Below are 8,770 nucleotides of genomic sequence, written 5' to 3'. Positions count from 1 at the left end.
AGGGGCCCTGGCAGATGGGACCATGTGAATCCTGGGCAAAGACCCCCAGTGCCACCACTCAGAGCGTGGTGCCATGCAGTCTCTGTTGGTGAGCTTGCTGTTTGGGCGAATTCCTGGGGCTATGTCACACAGGACCATGGCCTGAGTGGCTGAAAACGGTAGAGCCATATTCTGACACACGGCTGGAGGCTGACGCCCAGCATCAGGATGTGGACGGGGCCACCCTTCCTCCCAAGGCTCCAGGGCAAGGTCCTCCCGCCTCTTCAGCTGCAGGCGTTGACCACAGTCCCTGGTGCCTCTTGGCTTGTAGACGCCTCGCTCCAGCCTCTACCTCTGTCTTCACACAGTCTCCCCTGCGGGTGTCCAGGTTTCCTCTTCTTTCTTGTCCTTCTTCTATTTATTTATTTATTTATTTATTTTTTTGAGACGGAGTGTTTCACTCTGCCGCCCAGGCTGGAGTGTAGTGGCACCATCTCAGCTCACTGCAGCCTCCAACTCCCAGGTTTAAGCGATTCTCCCACCTCAGCCTTCCAAGTAGCTGGGATTACAGACGTACGCTACCACGCCTGACTAATTTTTGTATTTTTGGTAGATACAGGCTATGTTTCACCATGTTGCCCAGGCTGGTCTCGAACTCCTGACCTCAGGTGATCTGACCGCCTCAGCCTCCCGAAGAGCTGGGATTACAAGCCTGAGCCACCGTGCCCAGCCTCTTGTTCTTTTTATTTTCTTTTTTTTTGAGACAGGATCTCACTCTGTGGGCCAGGCTGGAGTACAGTGGAACAAGCACGGCTCACTGTAGCCTCCTTCTCCCAGACTCAAGGATCCTCCCACCTCAGCCTCCCAAGTAGGTGGGACTACAAGCATGTACCATCACACCTGGCTAACTTTTTAACTTTTTGTAAGAGATAGGGTCTCCCTGTGTGGCCCGTGCTGGGCTCAAGTGATCCTCCTGCCTCTGCCTCCCCAAGAGCTGGGATTACAGGTGTGAGCCACTACATCTGGCCTTTTCCTTTCCTTTCCTTTTTTTTTTTTTTGGATCGAGTTTCGCTCTTGTTGCCCAGGCTGGAGTGCAGTGGTGCAATCTTGGCTCAACGCAACCTCCGCCTCCCAGGTTCAAGTGATTCTCCTGCCTCAGTAGCTGGGTTTACAGGCATGCGCCACCATGCCCGGCTAATTTTGCATTTTCAGTAGAGACGGGGTTTCTCCATGTTGGTCAGGCTGGTCTCGAACTCCTGACCTCAGATGATCTGCCCGCCTCGACCTTCCAACGTGCTGGGATTATAGGCATGAGCCACCGCGCCCAGCCTGGCCTTTTCCTTTTCTTTTAAGGAATCCGGTCCTATTGAGGGAGGGCCCGCCCTAATCCACTATGACCTCATCTTAATCTCATTATATTTGCAAAGACCCTATTTCCAAATAAGGTCACATTTGCAGGTTTAGGGCTTCAGCAGACACATTTCAGCCCTTAACAGCACCAGAGCTTGGGCTTTCTTGATGCGTCTTCCACACATACTTCTCTACGGAGGCTTCTCCACGCGTCAGCAGCTGCCGCCTCTTGTGGCCACTGTATCCTTGACGCTGCTGTTATTTACAGCAGAGGTGGCAAGTAACCAGCATCACCAAAATGTTAACTAATGCATTCAGCCAGTGTGCACGCAGCCCTGGGCCTATGGCAGGTCGGGTTCCTGCCCTGGGTACACAGCAGCTTATGGAGTCCTTGCTTTGCTGGGTTATGCAGACGGGGGAGATGCTTTGAGTGTCTCGGGTTATGTGAGCCTTCCAGCCTGTGAGGAGAGACACGGGGGTGGGAGGGAGTCATTTTGGGGTGAGCAGAGTTGGAGCCAAGAGGGGCAGCTGAGTTATCGTGGCTGCTTGGGCCTCCCCATCCAAAGCAGGACTCGGGCCCTCCTCTGCGCACCCCCTTTGCCTTGCTCATTGGACCTGCACCCACTGCACCTGCACCCACTGTACCTGCATCCACTGCACCTGTGCCCACTGCCTCCACTGTACCCACTGCACCTGCACCCACAGTAACCACTGCACCTGCACCCACTGCACCTGCACCCACCTGCACCTGTGCCTACTGCACCTGCACCCACTGCACCTGCGCCCGCTGAATCTACTTCACCTGCACTCGTGCCCACTGCACCTGTGCCTCCAGCTCTGACTTGGGCTCTCGGACTTTTGTGTCTTCTCAGCAGCTGGTGAGATCTGTGGCCCCTTTTCAGAATAGCGTGTTTTGTTTGTTTTGAGACAGGATCTTGCTCTGTCATCCAGGCTGGAGTGTAGTGGCGCGATCTCAGCTCACTGCAGCCTTGACGTCCTGGGCTCAAGCGATCCTCCTGCCTCAGCTTCCTGAGTAGCTGGGACCCCAGGCATGTGAGACCATGACCAGCTCACAAGAGCATTTTTAGTGCATCCAGTAAGATTCCTGGAAAATGAAGGGTAGCAACTACTGAAATATCATTGCTAAAATTCAGGAAAGTTTGGTTTGTGAGGTAGTAACATGTGGACTCTTAATTTAGCACATAACATTGTGAATGGTACGTCTGATATCCTAATTCCGAAGTAGGATGAGTGTCAAGAGCATTGTAAGTTGCCTGCGGTGGCCATGGTGCAATGTGGACATGGCTGTGTTTGTGGCTTGTCACCCACAGTCAGACTCCTGAGGCCCAGGCTTGCTGCACTCCTCTGGGAGGTCACTCCCAAATTAGGACCCTTGCCTGGGGGTGGGAGGAGGCAGGCTCCCCTTGTATAGGCAGGTCTTGGGCCTCCTGTTGAGGGACGGGGCTGCCTGTGGGTTTCCAGACCCCTAAATGAGGACCCTTGCCTGGGGGTGGGAGGAGACAGACTTCCCAGCAAAGGCAGGTCTTGGGCTTCCTGTTGAGGGGCGGGGCTGCCTCTGGATTTCCAGATGAGATTCTCTTTCACCCCATTTGCATCGCTGGATTATATAGTTTCTCAGTTTTGTAAAAGTTTTATTATTTTAAAACCTAATTATATTTTTAAAAACTTATTTTGGAACTTTTCAAACACACACAAAATTAGAGAGAACGTCCACACCGCCTGGCTGCGGGAACCCCCAGTTCTCTGCTCTTGTCTTACTCATATCTCCCACTCTCTCCCACTGTTTTTCCTTTTTTCTTTCTTTCTTTTTTTTTTTTTTGAGAGGGATTCTCGCTCTGTCGCCTAGGCTGGAGTGCAGTGGCGTGATCTCGGCTCACTGCAAGCTCTGCCTCCTGGGTTCATGCCATTCTCCTGCCTCAGCCTCCCCAGTAGTTGGGACTACAGGCGCCCGTCGCCACACCCGGCTAATTTTTTTGTATTTTTAGTAGAGACGGGTTTTCACCGTGTTAGCCAGGATGGTCTTGATCTTCTGACCCCGTGATCCGCTTGTCTCGGCCTCCCAAAGTGCTGGGATTACGGGTGTGAGCCACCGTGCCCGGCCCTTCCCACTGTTTTTTCTCTCAAGTATTTTAAAGCAAATCTCAGTTTTACCCTCAAGGGCTTCATTGTGTGTGGCTCCCACGCAGCTGGGCACCCCACAACACTTCCTCAGCGTCACGATGCTGGGCTGGGCTCAGTGTTCTTGACTGTGGCCTGCACGTTTTCACTGTGGCTTTACTTGAATCACAGTTGGGATGAGGGCCACGCGCTGCACATGGGTGCTGATGTCCCTGAAATTGCATTTCTTCTCTTGGTTTCATGCTCCTTATTTGTGGAAGGATCGGTTGTTGGTTCTGTGACGTTTCCTAGCTGAAGGTCTGCAATTGTTGGTTCTGTGACGTTTCCTAGCTGATGGTCTGACTGGGTGCATCCTCGTGACCTTGAACTCGTGCCTGAGCCGACAGTAGAACCAGGTAGAGGCGGGAGGGCTGGGACTCGCCTGCACAGGTCAGTGGCCGGGGAGCAGCTGCTCTGGTGTGGAGCCATAATGCTTACATTGGCATTTCCAATTTAATGTATTTTATTTATCTATTTATTTATTCTGTATTTTGAGATGGAGTCTCGCTGTCACCAGGCTGGAATATAGTGGCACAGTGTTGGGTCACTACAACCTCTGCCTCCCGGGTTCAAGTGATTCTTCTGCCTCAGCCTCCCGAATAGCGGGGATTACAGGCTCCCACCACCACACCCGGCTAATTTTTGTATTTTTAGTAGAGAGGGGGTTTCACCATGTTGGCCAGGCTGGTCTGACGCGATCTCGGCTCACTGCAACTTCCGCCTTCCATGTTCAAGCAATTGTCCTGCTTTAGCCTTCCAAGTAGCTGGCACTACAGGTGCGCGCCATCACCCGGCTAATATTTTTTGTATTTTTAGTAAAGACGGGGTTTCACCACATTGGTCGGGATGGTCTCAATCTCTTGACCTCATGATCCGCCCGCCTCAGCCTCTCAAAGTATTGGGATTACATAGCTGTGAGCCACCACGCCCAGCTGTGTTTTTGTTTTGTTTTTTGTTTTGAGATGGAGTCTGGCTCTGTCACCAGGCTGGAGCGCAGTGGCGTGGTCTTGACTCACTGCAACCTCCGCCTCCCGGGTTCACGCCATTCTCCCGCCTTCCAAGTAGTTGGGACTGCAGGCGGCCGCCACCATGCCCGGCTAATTTTTTGTATTTCTTTTACTAGGGACGGGGTTTCAACATGTTGGCCAGGCTGGTCTCGAACTCCTGACCTCGTGATTCGTACGCCTCCACCTCCCAAAGCACTGGGATTACAGGCATGCACCACCACGCCCGGCTAATTTTTTGTATTTTAGTAGAGATGGGGTTTCACCATGTTGGCCAGGCTGGTCTCAAACTCCTGACCTCGTGATTCTCCCGCCTCCACCTCCCAAAGTGATGGGACTACAGGCGCCTGCCACCATGCCCGGCTAATTTGTTGTATTTTTAGTAGGGGTGGGGTTTCACCGTGTTAGCCAGGATGGTCTCAATCTCCTGACCTTGTGATCTGCCCGCCTCAATCTCCCAAAGTGCTAGGATTACAGGCCTGAGCCACCTTGCCTGGCCTTGTGAAAAATTTTAACGTTAATTTTCTTATTTCAAGTTGATTTTCATTTAGTTTTTACTAAAAATGCAAATGTACTTTACCATTGCTTCTCTTTTTTTATGTAGGAAAAGTTGATGCAAATTTTGCCTGAATTTGGAGTTTTCCTATTAGTGAGAGTTTTGTTACAAAAACATCACCGCCTCTTTGGTGGGTCAGCACTAAAGCCTGTTTCAATATTTGCAGGGTCAGTTCTTTTGAATATTTTAATGCTTCCCTGTTTGGAGTCAAGAGCTATTTTTACTTTAGTTTTTTTTCCCCAGGCAAGTAGTTGGTCTGAACAATGTATGAGCCAGACCTGGTAGAAAAGTGGGAGTTGGTGAAATCGATGTGCTACTAAGTGACAGGGGCTGTGATTCCAATATTTTGACTCATGGCAGAGCTGGATGAAAGGGGTTTGTTCCTGCAGCATGGCTCACCTGCCCACTGTGTCCTGAATCCTCGTGTGGCAGAGAGTCAGACAGTCGCAGCTCTCTTCTCAGCAGAGTAGAGCTCACCTGGCTGCAAGGTGAACCGGCTGTCCCATCGCCCAGCTCAGAGCTGACCCTCACACGTGCAGATCTCTGCTGGGCCTGGGGGTCAGGGTCAGCTGTCTGTGTCACCTGTGGGCCGCCCCCTCTCTGCACCCCCTGAGATTTTCTCGCTCTCTGCGTTGCCCATGGCCATGGGTACAGTGGGCTTCCTGGAAATACTTTCAGAGGAGGTGACAGTTGTATCCTGCCAGGGCCCCTGCTGCCCTTCGGAAGAACTTCCTTCTGCTTCTGGAAGTCAGAGCTGGGAGGCCTGGGGTTGTGGTGTCTTCTGTATGAGAGCTGGAGTGGGGCCAGGGAGAGGAAGGCTGCTTGACTCTTCGGGGAGACCCGCCCCGTGGCGGCTCCGAGGTCCTAGTGGGCTAGTGGCTCACATCTTGTCCACCTGCTGTCGTCTCTTGCCCCTTGTGGGGCTCATGTCCATCCTGTGGGGTTCTGGGACCGACTTGCCCCTGTGGGCTGGGCGGGGGCGGAGGAGCTCATGCTCGTCCTGTGGGGTTCTGGGACCCAGACTCGCCCCTGTGGGCTGGGATGGGGGGGGCTCATGCCTGTCCTATGGGCTAGGCAGGGGGGCTCATGCCCATCCTGTGGGGTTCTAGGACTCAGACTCGCCCCTGTGGGCTGGGCGGGGGGAGGCTCATGCCCATCCTGTGGGGTTCTGGTACCCAGAGAGGCAGACTCTGCCTGCCTGTTGGGTTTGTGAAAAGTCAGAGAGGAGGATGGACGCCTGCTGGTGCCCTCCAGCCCTGCTGCTGGAGTTCCCGCAGGAGCAAGGAAAGGGAAACATAGATTGCTTTCATATTCACGCTGTGTTCACCTCCTGGGTGCTGATTTACCGTGGAGTCGTCCTACCCTGCACCTGTGCTGGTGGGCATGCTCTCGGCATTTGTGTTTTATTTTTATTTTTTTGTTTTGTTTTTTGAGACAAGAGTCTCACTCTATCGCCCAGACTGGAGTGCAGTGGCGTGATCTCGGCTCACTATAACCTCTGCCTCCTGTGTTCAAACGATTCTCCTGCCTCAGCCTCCCTAGTAGTTGGGATTACAGGTGCACACCACCACGCCTGGCTAATTTTAGTATTTTTAAAAAAACAAGGTTTTTTTATGTTGGTCGGAACGGTGTTGAACTCCTGATCTCAGGTGATCAGCCTGCTAAAGTGCTGGGATTGTTTGTGTTTTATAAATAACGACCTTGGTTTGTGAGGGAAAGCGGGGGTTTGGTGCCTATCCTGAGTGTGGTCGCCTCATGTGAGCCTGCGTGGACATGGGAGGCTGAGCTTTCTGTTCTCATTTCTTCCCGTCAATTTCTGATAAACTTCTAAGCATCCACGTAACTGGCATTTTTAATGTTCCTGGAATTGGGTTTTGCTCAGTTTTAATACTTCACGGTTTTCTGGGCCATCTTTGAATTGTCAGGTGTTTGGGTCTTTTTCTGTTTGTCACTGTTAGCCATAGCAGTGCCAGGAACATCTTGGAACCAATTAGCTTTTTGGGTTATTTCCTTGGGGCAGAGTCTCAGAAGTGGGATTAGTCAAAGAGGCGGAGGCATCTACAGGCCTCATCCCCACGCTGCAGGCTCCTTCCAGGGCCACCCCACTCTGGGCCTCCTACGTCACGGACACCTTTGTCATGACTTGACGTTAATGGTTGCCAGTTTCATGTATTTAGAGTTTTTTTTCTTTTTTTTTTTTTTGAAATAGGGCCTTGCTGTATCACCCAGGCCGGAGTGCAGTGGTGCGATCTTGGCTCACTCCAACCTCGACCTCCCGGCTCAAGGGATCCTCCCGCTTCATCCTCCGGAGTAGCGGGGACTACAGGTGTGCATCACCATGCCCAGCTAATTTTTTCTATTTTTTGTAGAGACGGGGTCTCACCATGTTGCCCAGGCTGGTCTTGAACTTCTGGGCTCAAGCCATTTGCTTGTCGTGGCTTCCCTCAGCTTTGGGATTCCAGGCATGAGCCACCAGGCCTACCCAGCCTTGAAATATTTTCTCACTGTCAAGCACGTGTCTTTTAAGTCTTTTCCAGAAATCTTTAAAATTTTATCGCGTTAAGCCACATTGGTCATCACACGGCTAACTTTGTAAGTGAGAAGAGGGGAGAGGAAGGGAGGCAGAGGGGCTCCTGCTGTTCCCCGGAGTCCTCTCCACCTGCTGGGCTCTGGCGGGTTTGCTGAGGATGGCGTGAGGGCGCTGCTATCTTCTGGGCTCAGGGCTCCTATGAGTTCCTGAGGACTGGACCTAGGGGTGGCCTTTGTTGCTCCCTTGGGCATAATATGGGGGGACACAGGTGAGATGTGGGGCCACTACCCCAGCAGGCCTGTGCCAAGCCCCAGGACCCCAATCTTGGAACAGACACGGCCATGAGGACTGGAAGCGCTGGGCAGGGCCCCCAGGGCTGCTGACCTTGGCCCTCTTGGCTTCCCCAAACCTGTACCTTTAGTGCCCATTTGGCCAAGCCCACGACGAAGTACCCCAGGCGCTACGGTCCCTGCGAAGGGGAACGTGGAGAGCCCCTTGAGTGCCTCTGCAGCCCCGGAGCACCCAGCTGTCCTTGCCTGGGTGTCCCCAAGACTCTGAGACCTGGCAGCTCCCAGGTCTTACCTCATGAATCATGGAGTTTTATTTATTTATTTATTTTTTTGAGACAGAGTCTCACTCTGTCGCCCAGGCTGGAGTGCAGTGGCGCAATCTCGGCTCACTGCAAGCTCAGCCTCCTGGGTTCACGCCATTCTCCTGCCTCAGCCTCCCGAGTAGCTGGGACTACAGGCGCCGCCACCACGCCCGGCTAATTTTTTGTATTTTTAGTAGAGACGGGGTTTCACCGTGTTAGCCAGGATGGTCTGGATCTCCTCACCTCGTGATTCCCAAAGTGCTGAGATTACAGGCGTGAGCCACCGCGCCCAGCGGAGTTTTATTTCTTCAGGTGGCATTGGAGCCTGTCCTGGCTTGAGTGCTTGACAGAGGAGGGCCTTCCCTGGGGAGGCTCTGTCTACTTCCCACCCACGCTGGAGGAGCTTGGGTCTCATGGGGAAGCAGGACTCGCTTAGGGGCGGGAGGTGACCCTGCCCTGGAGCCCAGGCCCCGCCCTAGGAGGAAGACTGGCCTCTCCCTGCCTCCCGCCGGGGCTGAGACTCCTTGTGGGTCCGGATGACCCGGTCCGTGACCCCCGCCCTGGCCCCGCTTCTGGCCCCA

General features: G+C 53.2%; 1 protein-coding gene across 1 annotated transcript in view; it reads left to right on the top strand.

The window, feature by feature from the left end:
• Positions 1-1,456: 1,456 nt before the first annotated feature.
• ZBTB46 (zinc finger and BTB domain containing 46) overlaps positions 1,457-8,770 on the top strand; it is a 77,473-nt gene continuing 70,159 nt past the window's right edge. The window contains exon 1 of the mRNA XM_011992378.1: positions 1,457-1,679. The gene's annotated coding sequence lies outside the window, so the exon portion shown is untranslated. The remainder of the gene's footprint in view (positions 1,680-8,770) is intronic.

This window comes from Mandrillus leucophaeus, unplaced genomic scaffold, assembly GCF_000951045.1.
Source record: "Mandrillus leucophaeus isolate KB7577 unplaced genomic scaffold, Mleu.le_1.0 Scaffold41, whole genome shotgun sequence".
Taxonomy (NCBI): domain Eukaryota; kingdom Metazoa; phylum Chordata; class Mammalia; order Primates; family Cercopithecidae; genus Mandrillus; species Mandrillus leucophaeus.
The sequence above is the reverse complement of the archived record's forward strand: the minus strand, read 5'-3'. Positions and strand labels throughout refer to the sequence as shown.